Raw genomic sequence first — 23,498 nt, 5'->3', positions numbered from 1 at the left:
GATGGTAGACTGGACGCATAAGGACACAGGAGGATGGTGGACATGGTGAGTGAAAAAATATCAAATGGAAAGAAGACACTGGGACCAAAGCGAATAGAAAAACTAAATGATCAGACAACAAAGGTAGAAAAAAGTATTTTATTCAGAATTTATTAATTGGAATATGTCAGCTTTTGGAAATGTGCATCTGTGGTATGGGAAAGGGGGGTGGGGAAATACTACTGGAGAGGAAGAGGGAGTGCTGGGTAAGGAGGAAGGAAGGAAGGAAGGAAGGAAGGAAGGGAGAAAGAGCTGGCTTTTTTGGGAATAACCATAATGTATATGTATGAGATATCTCATACATATTCATTATGGTTATTCCCAAAAAAAAAGCCAGCTCTTGTTCCCTCCCTCCCTCCCTTCCTTCCTTCCTTCCTTCCTCCATATTAGCATAATTTGCATATACATATATGCAAATGAATATGCTAATATGCCCCACCCCTTCCTTTGCCCCCCCAAATGAAACAGTCAAGCTACATCTATGGAGGGGGACCAGTGCACTACAAATCCTGGCCCCTCCCACGACCCAGTGCCTTGTATTTGTTCGTTTTTGAGCTGGGAGCCTTCGGTTTCCATTATCGCTGAAAACCGATAGCGCCCAGCTCAAAAACGCCCAAATCCTAGGCATTTGCCCCGCACAACCCATATTATCGAAAAAAAGATGGGCGCCCATCTTTTTTCGAAAATACGGTTTGTTCCGCCCCTTCGCATGGCCGCCCACGGAGATGGGCGCCCATGGAGATGGGCACCCACTTTCGATTATGCCCCTCCACGCCATACTTTGTATTGTTTGAATATTTTTACTGCTGTAATTGCCTATTGGTTATGTTTGACTTATTCTTGCTGTACACTGCCTTGAGTGAATTCCTTCAAAAAGGCAGTAAATGCATTCTAATAAATAAATACTTAAATAATATAGCTGCATTGGGAGTGCAGCGCTGCGTACGTCTAGTAGCACTTTAGAAATGATAAGTAGTAGTAGTAATAGTAGAAGGCAGTTTTCAGATTTATGTGGGTAAAATGTTTTTTTGATACAAATAAGTAACTTTCAAAACTCTCCATCTAATATTGTATTTCTTTTTTGTGCCTTTCATTCTTTCTTCTTATTTAGATGTCTATTGCTTTATATATTCAGTCCATGTGTTATTTTCCTGTGCAAAATGGTTTAAAATTTAGTTCTACTGGAGTCAATGGGGCATGAAGTGAAGTGCCCAAGTCACAAACAGAATCAGTAGGAGAAGCAGAATTTGAACCACGCCTTCTCTGCTTAACAAGCTGCTTCTGAAACCACTAAGCCACTCTTACACTACAGCTGAAATTTCTATATAACAACAAGTAAACGATGTGGAGTAAGGAAAAACACAAGAGAGGCTTAGGTTACATTCTGACACTGATATTATTTATTTAGGAAGTTCTAAGACACTATGGGGCTAATATTCAGATGGGGGGAGGCAGGCCGGCTAACTCCTGTGGTCAGCGATGAGACCAGATATTCAATGCTGGGCCATTTCCAGTGACTGTCATTGAATATCTGCTTTATTTTTGGGTGGTTTAAATTAACCAGCCAAGCCAATATTCAATGCTGACTGGTTAAGTTTATAGAAGACAAAGACAGGCCTGCTACTTTGGCAGCCCGATTTGACCACCAAACTTTGCCAGCGATGTGCTGAATATTAGCGGATAGAAGTAACCGGCCAGAAGTAATTTCTAGCCAGTTAAATAGCACTGAATATCGGTGGTATCACCCTAATTCTAGAATGTTGTGCATCCAAATTTTTGCCTGTAAGTTATAGAATAAGATCAATTGAGAGCATAATTCAATTTAATAACGAACTGATAATTGGTGCTAAGGGAAAACAGGCTATAATTGGCCTTCATTGGCAATAATTGGCACCAAATAGCAGTTACATATATAACTGCTCTTACAATAGTTGGTATTCCAGTGGCTTAGCCACAGGTGGGCTGGGGTGGGCCGGGGCCCACCCACTTAGGGCTCAGGCCCACCCAATGTTTAGCAGTAGCTGATGGGGATTCTAAGCTCTACCAGCTGAAGACTTCCCCTGATGGTAATCAAAATAGTGTGCTCTACATTACTGGCACCTGTGAATGCTCGGTTTTTAGCGCATGCCTGCTGCAGACTGCCAAGGTGGAGAGAAACATTTTCCCACCAGCTTAGATATTTTTGGGGGGAGGGGGAGAACACTTGGTGCCCACCCACTTCTTGCCTAGGCCCACCCAAAATCTGCTGTCTGGCTACGCCCCTGAGGTATTCTATGAATTGTGTGCTCAAATTCAAGAGGTCGCAAGTTCAAGGGGGTGTGGACCTGGGAGAGGCATAGATGGATCAAGGGCATGTCAGGCAGTTACACACGGGGGTTGTACAATGCTAGCATTTATGCATCTATGTACCTATAGTTAGAAGCATTTATGCCAGCCACTGAGCTAGTATAAGTGCAGATTTATACTAGTGTTCTATAATGGCAGTTCTGTGCACAGAATTCATGCTTTATATGCATCATCTCACTGCATAACTTTAGGTGACCTTTCAAGCACTACCCCCTATGGAGTTGTTTTACCAGCTGAGGTACAATCTGGGCTTTACAATGGGTTAATGCAGGACTTTCCCAGGTGTCAAACCCAGATTGGGCCTTTTCTGTTGTTTTAATCACAGGTCATATGCTAATGTTCCCATTAGCACATGCACTGAATTAATGTGGGAGCGCTTACCACCCCCTGTTTAGGAGATGCTTAGTGCTCCCACATTAACTCTGCATTATCCAGTTAGAACACACTAATCATAATGCCACAGCTGACAAACACAGGAATGCCCACTGTCCACCCATGACATGCCCTCTCCTAATAATATTTTTAAAAAATAGATAACGTGTGGGTTAATGCATGCAAACAGGCAAAGTACCGTAAAACGCTCTAACATGTTCTCTGGTTGCCTGTTAGCACATGCTAACCACATGTAAAGGGCTTAATGCCCTTTAGTAAAATTACTCCAATACAATTGGTTACAAACACTCCTTAAACACTGCAGTCAGGCTGCTGTGTTTAGCTAGGAAATGTGATCATACAGCACCATTGGTTAAGAAATTCCATTGGTTGTCAATCAAAGCTCAGATGCTATTTAAGATGGGCTGTATGAAAAATTATACATGATCTAGCACCTCCGTATGTGTATCATTTGTTTCTTGCTCCGTTGACTTCTCAGTCATTGCATGTAAGTGACCAACAGCTATTGCACTTCCCCCATTATGAAAGGCTTTCATTATAAATCTCATCTTAAGGCAATGTTTTCATACCATGCAGCTCTTATTTATATGGAATAATTTACCATATGTTGTAAGAATCAATCTATGTAATATTTTGTGATCTGCATGGGACTTATAAGGTAAATGTGGAATAAGCATATTAGGATTTGATTAGTAAAAATGAGACAACCGCATAATCAAGTACTAAAAATTAAATCATAAAAATACAATAGGAAGGGAGGGACTATAAACAGTTCAGAACAGGAGAATAAGAAATGGTAGGGAGAATGTCAAAACACAGTGCCTGACACAGCAACGATTCCTGGAGAAGAAACCAGTCAATTGTGAATATGTGTTCAAAACAGTAAGCCTTCAGCATAGCCCTACAATTTTTAAAACATGTTTCCAGCCTAGTATCCAAACATGTGCTATTCCAAAGTTTTGGTGCAACAACACTGAAGATTGAGTCCCTTGTATCATCAAGCGAACATGAAAATAGGAGGGTATAGAATGTTGTTGGAAAGAGTGAAGGGCTCAATAATCAAAGGGATTTAACTAACCAGAAATGGCTCCTGGTTGGTTAAATTGCTTATGCAGGGCTATCCACAGATATTTAACAGCGAATATCACCACAGACCACTAAACTGAAAGCTAACTATTTTTTGTGGGCAGTCCTGGGGCAGAGTCAGCACTTATGTGGTTAAGTGCCGATATTCCACACTTAACCACATATGTTAAGTGGCCAAATCAGACCAAATAAAACTCAGTCCTATCTTTATGCAGTGTCACTGAGGGGCCTTTTTACAGAGTGGAGGTAAGCCCAGTGCGGGCTTACGCTTGCTCTTTCAGGACCAGGGCTTTTTTTGAGGGGGTACTTGGGGGTACTGAGTACCGGCACCTTTTTCATTGTCTGCTAAAATTGACCCATGGCCCCAAGTTTTAATGAAAGAGTTCAGTCTCTACTCTGCCTTGTCATAGGTTCTGTGACTGGTTGCAGGGGGCCTGGCTATTGTGGAATGGGTCCCTCAGTGATTACCCATCCCTGAAGGGTGGCCTGGCATTTGAGTACCGGCACCGATTTTGCTAGGAAAAAATGCACTCTTCAGGACTACCATCAGCCCAACGTGGCCGCTGGCAGAAGTCCCGCCCCAAGCATGTGCCATTTCTAGGGGAAAAAGAAAACTCCTAGAAATGGCTTGAGTGGCCATAACCTGGCGGTAATCAGGTATCGCCGTGTGGTGACCAATTACCACCAGGTTAGTGTGGGAGCCCTTACTGCCACCTCAGTGGGTGGTGGTAAAGGCTCCCCGTCGCATGGCCATGCAGGAAGAGTTCTCTTACTGCATGGCCATGTGTACCTGGGGTCTTTTTACCTGCTGCAGTAAAAAAGGCCCTGGTGTGTGGGAAGAATGGCCCCCACCACCAGCTCAGGGCCCTTTTCCCGCAGCTTGGTAAAAGGGCCCCTGTGTGTCATAATATGTGATTTTATGAAAAACATAAACATAAACACCTGATCGCTTACACCGATTATCGGTACACAGGAGAAGGCTTCTTGCTAGGAGCCTGCTTTTTCGCGTTGCAGCGCATACTTTGATGTGTCGAGGCATTTGACCTACATTATCTATACACTACAGTATCAATACTCTGACCCCTGAAGCAGGCGTCTTTTGGTGCCGAAACACGGCCCGTGTTGGGTCACCTGCTAATAAAGTACTCCTGTTGTCCTAGTCTTGAAGGCCCAGTGTTGCTCTTTTTGTCATGAAAAACATAAACAACACATATGAAAGTTTTTAGAAAGAAGCTTTCCCATGGCAAATGTTAAAATGGAAAACGTGTTATATTAATTACAAGTTTAATATAATGCCTACCTTTAAAATCAAATGTAATAACTGACAGTCTTATGTTCCAAAATCTCAAATAGAACCTAATAGAATGAATATAATCAGACAATAAGGAAAAAAATTAGAAATATATATAAACATAAGAATCTCCAAAATACACAACAGTACAGAAAAACAAATATTAGAATTATACATAACTGTTACGTAACTATACATAACTGTTATGCTGAGCAAACCATTTAAATTACAAGGCTGAATCTCAACCATAAACCTCACATATAATTTATCAATGTGTGTGGGTGAATGGGAACCAAAAATGATTGCACTTGCACTTGAAAAATCAATTGTAACAATTGACAGTCTTATGTTCAAAAGCACTAATGTGACCTAATTAAATGATCACTATCAAAACATGTAGAGACCCCAAGAGTGCACGACAATACAAGGACTAATTGTTAAAACTGTGTATAAATCAGGTGAGACACTATTATACGTGGAGGGGTTTAAGTCTGACTTTGAATGCTTTGCTCAAAATGTCCAGAATCTGAATAGCGAATATAGCAATTTTTGAAACAGCTTAACATCTATCTTTTCTTTGTTTAATGGAACTTGTTAGATGTTTTTTGTGTTCTTTGTATTTATCTTTTTGGTCCATTAAAAAAAAAAAGTCCAAGTGAAAAATGCTCAAAATCAAGCCATTGGGATGTAGGAGGAACCAGCATTCTTAGTAGACTGGCCACACACAGACATCCCAGCAGAGCAGTACCCTAGGGGTTACTGCAGTGGACTTCATGTAAAAGTTCCCAGGTATACATCTCACCATTACCTTCTCATATTGTATGGGGAACCCTACAAAACGCACTGAAAATCTACTGTAACCAACTACCCAACACTACAATAGCCCTTATGGCTGCAGGTGTCACTTACATGTGGGTACACTAGGTTTTTGGTGTGTTTTAGGAGGCTGACTCTTTCCACCAGAAGTGTAATAGAGTGGATTATGGGCCTGGGTCCCCTTCTTCACAGTGCACTGCATTGACCACTAGACTGCTCCAGGAACCTGCTTGCTGCTCTAGTAGGACTTGTGAAAACATCTGAAGCTGTCATAGAGTCTGATATGTACTGTTTCTTTCACATCTTTGGGGGGGTGGAAGGCAGGGGCGTAGTCAGATGGTCAAATTTGGGTGGGCCTGAGCTCAAGGTGGGTGGGCATGGAATTCACATCCCCCCCCCCCAATCCCTCTCTGGTTTGCTCCTCTCTCCACCCTTCCCTGCCCACAGACCCCAAATATTAAATATTGAGCAGGCGGGGATCCCCAAATCCTGCTTCCTGAAGATTTCCTCCTCCTCCTCGAGCAGCCAGCATTCTTCCAAATGGCAGCCGGCAGCACTTGCCTCAAACTGATGCTGCTACCGGCTTCTCGTACATGCTTAGTGCTTATGCGTGTGTGAAAACAGAGCATGTGCAGAAGGGCCGGTCTCAAGGCAAGTGCCACTGGCTGACATTTGGAAGAGCGCTGGTGCCCAAGGAGAGAAAATCTTCAGCTGGCAAGGTTTGGGGATCCCCACCAGCCACAGCAAGAGTGTCACAATTTTGGGCGGGCCTGAGTCCAAAGTGGGTGGGCCCTGGCCCACCCAGGCCCACCTGTGGCTACGCCACTGGCTAGAGAATGTAGTAACAGTGGTTAGCGTATCTGAGTTTATAAAAGGTTTGGACAAGCTCCTGGAGGAAAAGTCCATAGTCTGCTATTGAGACAGACATGGGGAAGCCACTGCTTGCCCTGGAAGTGGTAGCATGGAGTATTACTGCTATTTGGGTTTCTGCCAGGTACTTGTGACCTGGATTGGCCACTGTTGGAAACAGGATACTGGGCTAGATCACCATTGGTCTGACCCAGTATGCTATTCTTATGTCTTTATGTAACGCCAATGGTGGACAGCAAAAGCTCTGCCCACTGACAGCTGAATATTGGGCCCCTAGTGTCTAGTGGCTCCACCCCGCCATATCTTTAAATGGGAGACAGGAGTGATGCCCAATTGCTCCTGCCTCTGGTGCCACCACCTTCAAAAAATAGTGGTGCCCCGCCCTGTTTAGTGCATCTTGGGGATGCTCTAGGTGAGGTCATTCTGCCATATAAGGGAATTTTTCCCTTATATGGTAGAATGACGCCACCTGGTGCATTCTCAGGATACCACGTGCAGGGCAGGGCAGGGCCCCTTAATGCTATCATCTCTTTCAAGGTAGCAAGGAGGGGCATAATCGAAAGGGGCCGGCCATCTATAAGGGCGGCCATCTCTAATGACGACCCCATTAAGCGGCGTACCCGACCATATTATCGAAACAAGATGGCCGGCCATCTTTCGTTCTGATAATATGGTCGGGGACACCCAAATCTCAACATTTGGCCTGCTCTTAGAGTTCGCCGACGTTAGAGATGGCCGCCATTGGTTTTCGCCGATAATGGAAACCAATGGTGGCCATCTCAAACCCAGCCAAATCCAAGCCATTTGGTCATGGGAGGAGCCAGCATTTGTAGTGCACTGGTCCCCCTCACATGCCAGGACACCAACCGGGCACCTTAGGGGGCACTGCAGTGGTCTTCACAAATTGCTCCCAGGTGCATTGCTCCCTTACCTTGGGTGCTGAGCCCCCCAACCTCCCCCCAAAACCCACTCCCCACAATTGTACAACACTACCATAGCCCTTAGGGATGAAGGGGGGCACCTAGATGTGGGTACAGTGGGTTTCGGGTGGGTTTTGGAGGGCTCCCATTTACCACCACAAATGTAACAGGTAGGTGGGGGAATGGGCCTGGGTCTGCCTGCCTGAAGTGCACTGCAGTACCCACTAAAAACTGCTCCAGGGATCTGCATAGTGCTGTGATGGAGCTGGGTATGACATTTGAGGCTGGCAAAAAAATGTTTTTAAATTTTTTGGGGGGGGTGGGAGGGGGTTGGTGACCACTGGGGGAGTAAGGGGAGGTGATCCCCGATTCCCTCCGGTGGTCAGTTGGTCAGTTCAGGCACCTTTTCAAAGCTTGGTCGTGAACAAAATGCTCGTCAGGGCCGGCTTTCTTTTTTTCATTATCGGCCGAGGCCGGCCATCTCTTAACCACGCCCCCGTCCCGCCTTCGGTACACTGCCAACACGCCCCCTTGAACTTTGGCCGGCCCTGCAACGAAAAGCAGTTGAAGCCAGCCAAAATCGGCTTTCGATTATACCAATTTGGCCAGCCTTAGGAGAAGGCTGGCCATCTCCCGATTTGTGTCGGAAGATGGCCGCCCTTCTCCTTCGAAAATAAGCAGGAAGGTCCGTCATGGAGAAACCTCTGCATTAATCTGTGTCTGAAATTATCTAACAAAAATTGGTTAATAAAAATGCTAATATGCTTGTTTCTTTCCTTTTGAATCCTTAATGCTGCCCAAGTGTGTGAGAAATATACTGTAATGCTGAAAGACATCTACTTCAGTAATGGTTGCTGCATTTATGTTTGAAAAGAATTAAACTATAAAACACATCATAATACTGCTTGAGTGAAAAAAATGCCATATAAATCCAAACTATCATTGCTTTATTTTCAATAATAATGCATTGAATATGTAGCTGAGTGATCTGATGTTACAGTGAATTAATCAAAACAATGTGCATTATTTTGTAGGTAGCAGACAATGTGTCACATTCTGAGCTGGAGACTTTGAGAAGAGCTACAGTGTAATCAGTACAATGATAAAGATGACTGAACAGTGTTTGACTTATTCCCATTACAATTTAAGCTATTGCCCCCTGTGGTAATACATTTTACTGCCAGATACAATAATTACTTGTGACTCAAGTTATAGATGTTAAGCAAGAGCTGACTGTATCTGAAGAAATGGAAATTTCTATACAGTCTACAGCAAAATAGATTAACACTTTAAACTAATAATAAATATCCAAATATTTGTTGAAAATGCTATTACAATAAATATAGTGCATGACACCAAATCCTGAATTTATTGAAAAACAATATGTTTATTTTTATGGAGAAAGAACCCATGTTTCAAAACAAACCCTGGTTGGTGGGGGGGGGAGAGAGAACAGGGGTATAAGAGGGTTGGCGGAAGGGGGAGAGGAGAGGGGGCAGCAGACTAGAGGTGGTTTATGTTATGGGTCTACAAAATACTGAGTTTTATGGTTGATATGTTGTTATACTCTTCAAATTACAAAAAATAATTAGATAAATAAAAAAGTCTCAAGAAATGTGTGGCGGTGCTGACACAGTCCATTCAAAGTAGGCGTGCTGTGTCGGTATTGGCGCATGGCGGGCGCTGGCGTGGCTTAGTAAACAGGGATGTTAGTCTCCGGTGTGCTGTTGGGGTTCGGCAAACATGTTATACACTATGCTGTTAATTAAAATGTACTATTGTGTTGACATTGTAAGTAGTATACTCATATTTGTATTATTATTTGAATATTTGAACTGCTGTAATTTTGTCTATTGCGTGTTTGATTTATTCTTGCTGTACACCGCTTTGAGTGAATAATAAATAAGGGGCCCTTTTACTAAAATTTGGGGTTATTGCCCGGTTACTGCGTGGCCCTTGTGGTAATTTAATTTTTGGCGCGTGCCCACTACGTGTGCCAGAAAAATACTTTTTATTTTCTGACGCGTGTAGGTCATTACTGCCCAGTTACCGCGTGAGACCTTACCGCTAAGTCAATGGCTGGCAGTAAGGTCTCAGACCCAAAATGGACGCGCAGCAATTTTTATTTTGCTGCATGTCCATTTTTGGCAAAAATTTTAAAAAGGCCTTTTTTAACAGGTGCACTGAAAATGGATCGGCGCCCACCCAAAACCCGCGCCTACACTACTGCAGGCCATTTTTCAGTGCACCTTAGTAAAAGGACACCTAAATAAATAAAAATAAGAATTTTTTATGAAATTAAATTCATCTTTAGGCACAGTGCAGCTTCACTACTGAAAAGTTAGTATACAAGCCTAAAATTTTAAAGTGCACACTAAACCTACAGGCCCTTTTACTAAAGGGTTGCTGTGTGGCAACCCGGAACTACCGCCAGCCCAATGCGGGTGCTGGTGGTAGTTCCACCCCCAGCACGTGCCTTTTCCATTGCTAGTGGAGATATTGAAAAAATATTTCCACAGGGGGTTATTTGGCGGTAATCAGCCAGCGTAGTGCACTGCCCAGTTACCCCAATGGGTGGCAGTAAGCGCTCCCCCCAAAATGGCCACACAGCAAGTGCAAACTTATCACACAGCCATATCATTTTTGGTTATTTTCATCGGCTGTGGTAAATGGGCCCTGGCACGCGACAAAAATGGCCACTGCTGCTAGCGCAGAGCCCTTTTTACCGCAGCTTAGAGTATTGCCAATGTGTGGGGGAAGAGAGAAGGAGGAACGTGACAAAGGGGCTAACTGATTACAGAATTACTATCAAAGTGATGGTATTTTGACTGCCAGTGCATGTAATATCAAAAGTATTTGTTATCTTTGTTTCTGCACTAACAATTTGTATTATTGTTGTGCTTCCCTTTAATCACCAATAAAAATTGTTTAAAAGTTCAAAAAAAGTGGGTGTGCATTGTCAACTTTTCTCTTTGAGCTCAAGCTGGCATCACCACTAAAACATGTTTAAAACAGTCTGCTTACCAAATTCCAGGTTTCCAGGTGCTGATGACATTAGGAGAGTGGGTCAGCTTATTCAAATAGGAACAATAAGATTCATGCATATAACATTGTAATGTAATATTATCCAAATTACAGTGCGGTCAAGAAACCCCTGGATTAATCAGTTTTCCCAAAATATAAAGTACATGGCCTCTGAGCTGTGTGTGTGTATGGTGTTTTTTTTTTAACACAGAATGAAAACATGAAACATACATTTCTGGAAATTTTTCTAATAAGTGCTGGCGCTCTGAAATGATAGCAGAAAAGTGCAGAATAAGTCCTCAGGAAAAGATGAAACAGCTTTAATGAGAAGGAAAGTAATACAATAATTCTTCTGTAAGGCATGTACAAAGAAACATTACATTAAATTAGGATAAATATGCTAAGTGTAATTGATTCTGGCATTTATATATTATGACACCTTGTTCTATTTTATATGTTCAATTTCTCCTAAAGATTAGAAACCTTTGACACTTATCTTCCTTTTCTTTAGTGCTACTCTGTAATTGCTTGTAAGTGTTTTAAATTTGATTTGTGGTATTTTCTTAAATTTATAACCATGTGTGAAATTGAATGTATTGTCCAGTCCTGCAGCTGCTCCCACATCAGCAGAGAACAGTCTTCTAAGACCTCCTTCAAATCTAGTCAGCTTTGTGCATTGGCATTTTCCATCTAGACAAATTGTATCCTCACTTTCTAACATGTATTAATGTGTTAACATACTTTAATACATTATCATGTACTATTAATGCAAGTTAACACATTTTTGGGTCCTTTTACTAAGGTGCGCTAACAAATGTGGAGGGGTATTTTTGATATGATGTCTAAGTCAGACTATGAACATCTTATGCTAAACGTCCAAAATCCAAATAGCAAATCTAACCATTTTCAAAAGCGCAAAACGTCTATTTTTAAAAAATATATTTACTGTTCTAACAAGGTTTTATGTTCTGTGCATTAATCATTTCAAGCCATTTTCAGAAAAAAAAAACTGTACAAGTGAAAAATGTAGAAAATCAAGCCATTGGGATGTAGGAGGGGCCAGCATTTCTTTTTTAGCGGACTGGTCCTCCAGACATCCCAGGAAAGCAATGGGGCACCCTAGGGGGCACTGCTGTGGACTTCATATAAATGCTCCCAGATACACCTCTCATCATTGCACATTGAATTCAGCCATGCATCTCCTCTCTGGCATAGTAGCTAAATTTCCAGTATGTAGAGAATGAGATCTAGCTGAAACCTAAGGCATAATTCTTAAAGGTCACCTCTGTCTGCATAATCTGAAGGTGTGATTTTTCATCCTCCTCCTTAGGGTTTCTTTTATCACTGTGACATCCAAACCTCTTTAATGGCCCCTTTTACCAAGCTGCGGTAAAAGGGGCCCTGCGTCAGCGTCAGCAACGTGGATTTGCTGCAAGCTGAAGCCCCTTTAACTGCAGTGGGTAAAAGGCAAAAAAATGAGGACATGGTGCCGGGCCGGTCTTAGGGCGAGGTGACCGAGGTGACCGCATAGGGCCTCGCGCTCAAGGGGGCACCGCGCGGCGCACCTGAACTCCGCCCCAACCGCCCGAGTTTCAGTCCACCTCCCTCTGAATTTTAAAAGTCATCTAAATTACCTTGTCGAGGTTACGATGGCAGGCGGCAGCAGTGAAAAGCGTGCAAGCTGCTCGGTGCTTCAGGAGCCTTCCCTTCCCTCTCTCAGCTCTGGTCCTGCCCTCTCAAGCTTGGACGCTTTTCACTGCTGCTGCCTGCTGCTGTAACTCGACAAGGTAAGATGATTTTTAAAATTTGGAGGGAGGGCGGGAGGCCTCTGGAGCCTGGAGGGAGGCCTCGGAGGGAGGGGGTCTTGGAGCTGAGAGGGAGGGAGGCAGGCCTTGGAGCTGGGAGGGAGGGGCCTTGGAGCTCGGAGGGAGGGGGCCCTTGGAGCTAAGAGGGAGGGCGGCCCTTGGAGCTCAGAGGAATGGAGAGAGGGCCCTGGAGCTCAGAAGGAGGGAGGGGGATGGTCCTGGAGCTCGGAGGGAGCTCAGAGGGAGGGGGGATGGTCCTGGAGCTAGGAGAGAGCTCAGAGGGAGAGGTGGCAGCCCTGGAGCTTAGAGGGAGGGATAGCTGGCCCTGGAGCTCAGAGGGAGGGGGCCCTGGAGCTCGGAGGGGTGGAGCTAGGGTGGGGCAGGGCTAGGATGGGTGCCCCATCAAATTGGTCTGCACAGGGCCCCGCACTTGCTAAGACCGGTCATGTGGCTGTGCAGCAAGTGCATACTTGCCATGTAGCCATTTACAGGGGGAGCACTTACTGCCACCTATTTAGGAGGCAGTAAGGGCTCCCATGTTAACCTGGCAGTAACCAGGCAGCACGCAGTGGGTAACCTCCCCCCCTCCAGCACTAAAAAAGTTCTGTTGTGCTGGGGGTGGCATTACCGCTGGCTCTTGCAGCAGGCCAGAAGTAGTGTCGGATTGGCAAATGCCAACAACGCAGTAGCTCTACCATGGCATTGTAAAAGGGCCCCTAAGTGACTTAAAATGAACTGTGTGGAACAACTGTATTCCATATTAAAAACAAAACAAAATTAAAAGATGAAGCAAAAGCAGACATCATTTGCACATTTTAGTAAAATTAGGCATGAACACCTATGCCAGCCATAGAAACATTAGTGCCGAACTGCCACAGATACACATGTAAACTTATAGTATTCTATAAGTTATGGGGTCGATATTCAGCCAGTAGCGTTCAGCGTTTTGTTGACCACCACTGGCATTATGCCTGGAAATTCAATGCCAGGCCATGTCCGGGCTTCCAGTTCTCCGGAGCCTGCTATACCAGTCTGTTAAGTGCGATATTCAGCTATGCAGTCCTATTTATGTGGAGACCTTGGGTAGTTAAGTGCATTTAATCGGCTGAGTGCTGACTCTGCCCCCATGAAAGCCAGTTTTGCTTTAAGCACTAAAAAGTCATTTTCAGCGGCACTATCTGCTTAAATGGCACTGAAAATACCGGTTAGGTTAGCCACGAACATGCGATTTAACTGGCCAGGTTCTGGCCATTGAAATCGTTTTGAATATCGACCCCTATGTGCAGAAGTGTGAGTCCTGCCCATGCTTCATCCACGTGTATGCCTCCTTTGCAACATGCTACGTATGTTAAATGGGTATTTGCAGAACATCGATTAAGTGGAATTTTGGCAGTTAGGTGCGCATATATGCACTCGTAAATGCCATTATGCTAGACGCACATTATCAGGGTGCAAATGTTAGCACCTATATTATAGAATTACCTCCACAGAGGGAAATTCTATAAAGGGGCACCTATATTTAGGTGCCTAGAGGGCGCCTACTTTTCTTTATAGAGTACTACCATAACCTAGTATATAGGAGTCAGGGCTGTCGAGAGACATAGCCAGGCACGGGGCAGGACCGTCGGCCGACCAACCAACCACCCCCCACCTGGGTCGCCACCCCCCGCCTACCTCCTTACCTTCTTGTGTTTGACTGCTCCTCCCTCAGTCTGTCGTTTCATGAACCCTGTGTGCCAGGACCCGGGTTATCGCAATAATACAATCATCCGGGTCCTGGCACACAGGAGCAGGAAAACAGACCGAGGGAGGAGCAGTCAGGCAGGAAGGTAAAGGGGTGGGCGGGGGTGACAGCCCAGGTGGGAGGTGGTTGGCCATTGGTCCTGACCCATGCCTGGCTGTGTCGCTCGACAGCCCTGACACATCCTGTCAACAAGGGGAGGGGCTAGGCAGGGGTAGGAGGCTCCACTGAATATTGGTCTACAGAGGGCTTTGTGATTTCTAAAATGAGCTCTGTTGATATGATTTGATTTAATTACCACTTAATACAGTTAAGTTTTAAAGCGGTTAACAATAAACAATAAAACAGGAACAAGTACAATGAATGTAACAAAGTATAAATCAGCAATCATCACTTCTGCAGGTAATGAGTTCCATAAGAGAGGACCAATATACCACTTAATACAGTTAAGTTTTAAAGCGGTTAACAATAAAACAGGAACAAGTACAATGAAAGTAACAAAGTATAAAACAACAATCATCACTTCTGCAGGTAATGAGTTCCATAAGAGAGGACCAATGTAACAAAAAGTTTTGCTTCTTGTGGAAGTTAATTTCACAACTTGGAGCAATGAAAGCTATAATAAACAATAATGAGATAAACTCAGCAATTGAAAGTACTGTTGTTCAGATAATTTGTCCCTAAAATACACTGATGCTTCCAGGTAAAAAGCCTTAAACACCAAACACAGCATCTTAAATGTAATCCTGCTGAAATTGACAGCCAATGCAATCTTTTCAAAACAGGTGTTATATGATCAAACGTCTTGCCATCTGTCACCAAACGAGCTGCTGTGTTCGCAACCAATTAAAGTCTCTTAAGACCAGTTTTTGTAAGACCTTGATATAATGAATTACAATAATCAAGCCTGCTGGTCACAAAAGCATGCACCAACTTGACCAGATTAGTTCTGGATAAAAAAAAGCTTCAATTGGTGAATCTGTCTTAACTGAAAATAACATGATTTTATAACATGTCCAATCTGTTTATAAAATTTCAAGGAGCTGTCAACAAGAAAGCCTAAATTAATATCATCATCTTTGAAAGGGATAGGTTTGCCCTGCAAAATTGGTTGAATAGACAGTGGCTTCTACTGCAAGACAACCAAAGTACTGCAGATTTTTCTACATTAAGCAGTAAATCATGGTCAGCAAGCCATTCATTCATTTTTTTAAAGGACTGTAAACTATGTTGCTTCATAACTTTATGATTTCACCACCAATTTCCACTCAATGATTCCATAATGGTTTTTAGAAGCTGATGTGGAATTAAGATGTTATGATGATTTTTTTTCATAAATGAGCTTTGGAAGAATATAATTGAGGAGATTTTTTTTCCTAATGGACCAATAAAAGACAATTGAATATTTTTATTTTCTAGGGTATTCATCTGAGTTTTCTTTTTTCTCTTGTAAGTAATTCTGAGCCCCTAGAGCTGAATATCTCTGAAATTTTGGAATCATCAGATTCAGAAAAAAATTGAGTCAGCTAGAGCTACTTTGTTAGTTACGTTTGTTTTTCACCAAGATAGGGACAAAGTTTTGAGATTAATACCTTGTTTATGGGTGAGATGGTACAGGTGTTTTCTGATGTCTCCAGGTGGATGCAGAGTAGATGTAAGACTTTGTAGAATTTCTTACCACAGTACTTGGTTTATGAGTCACTTTCCAACTTAGATTTCCTTGTAAATGTTTATTTCTTTATCAAAATGTTTGATACATTTTCTATGAGCCATCTCAGTTCAGATTGTTTCTTGAAGGAAAAGGTGCATCTGATTAAGGTTCTTTTCTGAGATTTTAGATTGTGTTTTCTTTTGAAATCTTTTCTGAATTTCTTGTCAAAGTGCATTTTGTCTTTGACGTATATTTGAAATGCAAATAAAGAAAATGTCTATGGTTTGTTTTATAGGTGTACATAAGCATTGCCATACTAGGACAGACCAAAGGTCCATCAAGCCCAGCATCCTGTTTCCAACAGTGGCCAATCCACATCACAAATACCTGGCAAGATCCCTCTGAAATAGAACAAAGTGTTAAATATATTTGTTTACCTTTATGCATTGGTCATCCCATTCAATATTGCCTTTTAAGGTTTTTTTGCAAATCACTGGTGAATACAAGCATGAGCTATAGCATCTTTTAACTCTTGCTGACTGCTCTCTCCAGTGATAATCTTCTGCTTGGTTTGTTTCAGCTTGAATGAAATCAGATGCTTGCCCTTTGTCATTGTATTGCTATATTATGCTCAGAGTGTTCAGTTCCCTGTATCCCACAGAGCTGATTAAGACTGGAGAATTGGATTCTCTGCTGTTGTGGGAGGCTTATTATCCTTGTTGCTGTACTTCAACTGATTTTGGAAACTGCTCAGTTAACAGTGAATTAAATTTGAATTAGATATTAATACTGTGTTAACTCTGATAGAAACTATGCTTTCTTACTCATAATGGTGTCTTTATTTCACTCTAGAAATAGCCCTATAGTATCGCAAATAAATCAGTGATTAAAGGAATAGGATTTTTAAAAAGCTACGAAACAAGTGAACCAATAACTTCAGCCTCATAAATTTAAAAAAAAAAGCTCCAGAGGTTCTTCTTCTCTCCACAGTATAGAGAGGAAATGATTGCTATACCTCCTAGCCTCTTATTACTGACTGCTTCCAGGACATTTCCTCCTAAGTGAACAAATTTTGTGCATCTAATTACCTCAATTTATTTATTTATTATACAGTTTCTATACCGTGCCTCCAAACTTTCTAGGCAGTTTACAATTTTCACATCAACAATAAAAACAATATTAATGCCACCTCTAATGCTAACCAGTCCAATAGGCCCAATGGTCAAAACTTTGGGGGACATCATGCAAGGTTCAAGGCCATGCAGTCAACAACAGTAACAAAGAATGGCAAGAAGCGGAGTGCTGATGGAGGTGATCAATCCAAGCAACAAGAGCCACCAGTGAAAACAATCTGTCCAAGTTCTACTCAACAGCTGTCTGTCCACACAAGGAACTATTTTATAGAAACAGTTTGATCATGAAGTCTTATTGATGATTGCTTCTGCTCAGTGTGCTGCTGCGGCTAGGAAAGCCAATAGAATGTTGGGTGTTATTAGGAAGGGTATGGAGTCCAGGTGTGCGGATGTTATAATGCCGTTGTATCGCTCCATGGTGCGACCGCACCTGGAGTATTGTGTTCAGTACTGGTCTCCGTATCTCAAAAAAGATATAGTAGAATTGGAAAAGGTACAGCGAAGGGCGACAAAAATGATAGTGGGGATGGGACGACTTTCCTATGAAGAGAGGCTGAGAAGGCTAGGGCTTTTCAGCTTGGAGAAGAGACGGCTGAGGGGAGATATGATAGAAGTGTATAAAATAATGAGTGGAATGGATCGGGTGGATGTGAAGCGACTGTTCACGCTATCCAAAAATACTAGGACTAGAGGGCATGAGTTGAAGCTACAGTGTGGTAAATTTAAAACGAATCGGAGAAAATTTTTCTTCACCCAACGTGTAATTAGACTCTGGAATTCGTTGCCGGAGAACGTGGTACGGGCGGTTAGATTGACGGAGTTTTAAAAGGGGTTAGATAGATTCCTAAAGGACAAGTCCATAGACCGCTATTAAATGGACTTGGAAAAATTCCGCATTTTTAGGTATAACTTGTCTGGAATGTTTTTACGTTTGGGGAGTGTGCCAGGTGCCCTTGACCTGGATTGGCCACTGTCGGTGACAGGATGCTGGGCTAGATGGACCTTTGGTCTTTCCCAGTATGGCACTACTTATGTACTTATATGATGCCGCTTGCAACAATTGAATGAAATGGCTTCAGAAAGTATTGCAATGTATGCCTGCTGTTCAACTTCCAAGCAGGTGCAATCTCACAAAATCTTAAACAAACTATATGACATTCACAAGAATTTGCTTATTACAGAATTACAACTGGTGGAATATGTTTCTGTAATGGCAGATCTTTTGAGCAGCCACAAGCACAGTCTTCCTGGAATGACCATTCATTACATAAACAAGGAGACACTATTGTACCCTTCCCATGGTTTGGCTGTTCAAAGGTATAAACATTCCCACACTCTGGAGAAGATTTCTCAAATGATGGCTGAACTGTTCATGGAATTTCACAAAACAACTAAGATCATCTGCTGTGTTATTGACAATACAGCAAATATTATGAAAGCCTTGAATCTTCTGAATGACATTTGCACTGGTAGTCCAACAGCCAGTCATTTTCCCGAGTCAGAGGTGGTTGAAGCTGTTGATGTTAAATCAAAGATGAATCATGCACTGATGACATTGACTGCAACTGGGGTTTCAAAAGCACAAGAGATATGCCAATCGCACACTCAGGGGGTCTTTTACTAAAGGGTAGATTGAGTTATTTGCAGCAGGGCCCATAGGAATAAAATGGGCCCTGCTGCAGATAACTCGAGCTAATCTTTAGTAAAAGACCCTCTCAATTTTGTAGCAGCTGTTGACTGCCATGAAACATGAAAAGATTTGCACTATAAGCAAATGTTTGACAGGACCATGGGGAAAGTACAGGTTCTTAGCAATGCAGTCAATCGGAGTACCAAACATGCAGATGTTGGTGAAGAGGTGTCTGGTCTTACACTCCGCAATCCAAACTGCACAAACTGGGTTTCAGATTACCTAGCCATCAGTCGACTGGTTACAATTGGTTTGGAGAAGACACAAGAATGTCAACAAAAAATAGGACTAGAACTGATGACATACTGAGATGGTATTCCTGAAGAAGTATGTCAGTGTCATGAAGCCATTGTCAGCTGTAACTGATATTCTGCAAGCTGAAAATGACTGCTATATTGGACTTGTAATCCCCACGATAATGGGAATTCAGTCAAAATTACAGGGATTGGCTGATGATGTGAACTTAGATACGAGAATGCAGCCACTAATCACAGCTCTGACAAGAGGAATTGCTTCAAGGTTTGGTCCAGTAGCTGAAGATGATGACTACCATATTGCAACTATACTTGTTCCAAAGTTCAAGTTGAGGTATCTACCAGAACAAAAATGGTATGAGAAGACGCAGCTGCTCATTCATGCTGTGGCCGCTACAGAGACTGAAGTCACAGCTAGTGGAGTAGTTCCACTTTCATTTATGCAGGAGTTACAGTCAACCTCAAAGGAAAAGATTGTTACTAGAGGTGAAGATTTCTTTGATTTTCTGGAACAAAGGAAGAGGTTGAGCATGACCTGGAATGTTCAGGCACTTCCACAAGCAGCTAGCTTGCATTTCCAAAAGCGGTAAAAGCTTTTATCATGTTCAATGTTGCACTTCCCAGAGGTGCAGCAGCAGAATGGTTATTTATTTGCTCAGAACAAATTTTAGTGCCACGATGATGCTGTCTTAGTGATGATAACTTTGAGAAACTGGTTTTACTGCTGTATAAACTGAAGTGACATATTAAGAATTCTGAGACTTTAAACATAAAGCAGAATAATCATAAAGTGACAATTTATCAACTCTATTTTTAAACATTAAATACATTTCTTCCTAAGTGCAATGCTTGCGCAATTGATTTTAAGGCAAATTAAAATGCCATACTAGTTTTGCAGCAGTTGTCTCATGCAGTTAAACTACTAAGGGGGTCTTGTACTAAAGCTTAGCTTGAGTTATCTCCAGCCGGGCCCATAGTAATAAAATGGGGCAGATAACTCAAGCTAAGCTTTAGTACAAGACCTCCTAAGTTTCCAAGTTTATTAATACTTGATATACCATCAAAGCGGTTTACAATATCCAAAAACAATTTGCTATATTAGAAAAGAAAGGGAACTACAAAAATCATAGGAAAGGGGAAACAGAAACAACCCAGAGAGGAGGGTACGAAGGAGTCAGAGGAGGTAAGCTAGGAGAGACACTTCTATGAAGCCCCATTTAGGCCAGCGGTCAGTGAAGTGGGGGTGGAGTCAAAAAAGCAATGGCAAATAAATGAGCCTTAAGTTGGGCCTTAAAAGTAGGGAGAGAGGATTCTAATTGCAAAGACTGGGGGAGTGTATTCCAGAGTGTGGGACCCATCACACTAAATATTCAAGAAGAGATAGATGAGAAGTGGATAGAGTGAAGGGTGGTACTTTCAGGAAAGATTGCTGTGAAAAGCAGAGTGATCTGGTAGAATAGTAGGAGGTTAAATGTTGTGATAGATAAGAAAACTACTAGAAAAATATAGTTAACTGGATAGTTAAACTAATTTTTTATTAAAGTAACTATAGTTAAAAGTTAAACTACTTTTTAAGTAGTTGGTGCCCAGCATTGCTAGGTATAATGGGTAGTGATGGGAGGTACCTAGATAACATTGAGGGGCATAATCAAACGGCGCTGGCGAAATCGATCGCCGGCGATCTATTTTGGTGGCGCTGCAACAGCTGGCCGGAACCGTATTATCGAAAAAGATGGCCGGCCAACTTTTGTTTCGTTAATACGGTTGGGGCCGGCCAAATGCCACAGATTGCCAGGTTTGAGATGGCCGACTTTGTTTTTCAGCGATAATGGAAACTGGAACCGGCCATCTCAAACCCAGCCAAATTCAAGGCATTTGGCCGTGGGAGGGGCCAGCATTCGTAGTGCACTGGTACTTCTGGATGTTTAGATCTTGCTGATCAGTTATGTTATGACTTACTTGTTCAGGAGTGCTGTATTTTGTGATACTGTTTTGAGAAATGTTCAAGAAAGACTTCATACAAATGAAAAAAGTCCCTGCCCTGCATTTTCCCTTGATGGCCGTCCCTGATGTGCACTTCCCTTAATAGCCGTCTTTCTCCCTGAACAGGGAAATCAAAAGTTTTTGCACACTGCTTTTTTTTGTAGTAATAGTGGGATTTGAACCAGCCACTTCTGCATGGCAAGACTAGTAATGTAACCACTGGGCCACAGCTCCACTTACTTGGGTGTCCCTCCCTTTTGATTATACCCCTCCAGGTCTCTCTCAGCCACTCACAGACAGCTTAACGCACTGTGAATGGCTGAGAGAGACCTGAAGGGGTATAATCAAAAGGGAGAGACAGCTAAGTAAGTGGAGCTGTAGCCAAGTGGTTACATCATGGCTCTTGTAATGCAGGGGTGGCTGGTTCAAATCCCACTGTTACTACTGCAAAAACTGTTTTGATTTCCCTGTTTGGGGAGAAAGCCGGCCATTAAGAGAAGTACACTTTCGGAGAAAAAGACGGCCAACAAGAGAAAGACGGCTATTAAGGGAAGTGCACGTCAGGGACGGCCATCAAGGGAAAATGAACGGCAGGGACTTTCTTAATTTGTATGAAGTCTTTCTTGAACATTTCTCAAAACAGTATCACAACATACAGCACTCCTGAACAAGTAAGTCATAACATAACTGATCAGCAAGATCCTTTTTTTTTTTTTTACGAGCTGGTCGACTGGCTTCCCCTCCTAGGAAGGAAATGTTTTAAAGTTTTTTTTGGGGGTGGGAGGGGGTTGGTGACCACTGGAGGAGTATGGGGAGGTCATCCCCGATTCCTTCTGGTGGTCATCTGGTCAGTTTGGGCATCTTTTTGAGACTTGGTCGTGAAAATAAATAGACCAAGTAAAACCGGCCAAATGCGCGTCATCGCCGGTTTTCTTTTTTCCATTATCAGCTGAAGCCGGCCATCTCGTAAGCATGCCCACATCCCGCCTTCACTACCCTGCCGACACGCCCCCTTGAAGTTTAGCCGCCTCCGTGACGGAATGCCGGCGAGTGTGTCCAAAAATCGGCTTTCGATTATACCGATTTGGCCAGTTTTAGGAGATTGCCGGCCATCTCCCGATTTGTGTCGAAAGATGGCCGGCTATCACTTTTGAAAATAAGCTGGATTGTCAGTTTTTTGTTATCCTAAGTTATCTGGGTAGGATACTGGCACTGATTACTGCTGACCTCTGGGTAATTTCAGACTCTACCCCTAGGTTGCCCTGGCACTATCCACACAATGCAGCATGGCCTGTAGAGATTTTCATAGCATTATCCAAAGAATGAGTCTGAAAAATTGGGTGTGACCAAAGTCAGCAACACGTAACCGAGTAGTTGCACCTGCTACCCAGATAAGTGTCATTGAATATCGGACTGGCTGTTTAATGAGTTAAGGGGCATAGTCATCAAAGTGGGTTACTGTTAAGATGTGATATTATACTGTTAACTCTACTACTATTACTACTACTATTTAGCATTTATATAGCGCTACAAGGCGTACGCAGCACTGCACAAACATAGAAGAAAGACAGTCCCTGCTCAAAGAGCTTACAATCTAATAGACAAAAAATAAAGTAAGCAAATCAAATCAATTAATGTGTACGGGAAGGAAGAGAGGAGGGTAGGTGGAGGCGAGTGGTTACAAGTGGCTACGAGTCAAAAGCAATGTTAAAGAGGTGAGCTTTCAGTCAGTTATTAGTAACTAGGTCTCATTACATAAAATGGGACCTGTGACAAAATAACACATCTTAATGGTAGTCATGCTGATGGTTACATCGTTAAGGAGTCCTTTTACTAACTACTACTACTACTACTACTACTTAGCATTTCTAAAGCGCTACTAGGGTTACGCAGCGCTGTACAAGTTTAAACATGGGGAAGGACAGTCCCTGCTCAAGAGAGCTTACAATCTAAGGTACACTAAAAGGATTTAGTTTATGCTAATGATTAGCACATGCTAAATGCCATGCAGCTCTTTCAGGCTCATTTTTGAAAGAAAAGGGCGTCCAAAAAGCAACACAAGAGGAAAATAGGCATCCCCGTGAAAGAAGGTTGCCCAAATCCAATAATCGAAACAGGATCGTAAGGACGCCCTCAGCGTGAGGACACCCATCTATGGTCATCCCCACAGGGGGCGTGTTAAGGGTGCGTTATGGGCGGCGTTATGAGATGGGCATCCCCAGCGTATAACGGCTAGCGAAATAGTTTCGCATGGGTGGGAACATGGGCGTCCTTAGTTAGACCTGAAATAAAAGCGACCAGGGTAAGGGGGAAGTCGTCTTTAGACCCATTAGCGATTTTGTGCAGTTGGAGAGTGGAGACAACATTGTTGGGAGAGAAAGCTGAATCGTTGTTTGCAGAGAAAGCTGAGAGTTTGTTGAGTACCTGTTACCTTTGTCTGTGTGCCGTAGTCGGAA

The sequence above is a fragment of the Microcaecilia unicolor genome, chromosome 7, assembly GCF_901765095.1.
Source record: "Microcaecilia unicolor chromosome 7, aMicUni1.1, whole genome shotgun sequence".
Classification (NCBI taxonomy): domain Eukaryota; kingdom Metazoa; phylum Chordata; class Amphibia; order Gymnophiona; family Siphonopidae; genus Microcaecilia; species Microcaecilia unicolor.
The sequence above is the reverse complement of the archived record's forward strand: the minus strand, read 5'-3'. Positions refer to the sequence as shown.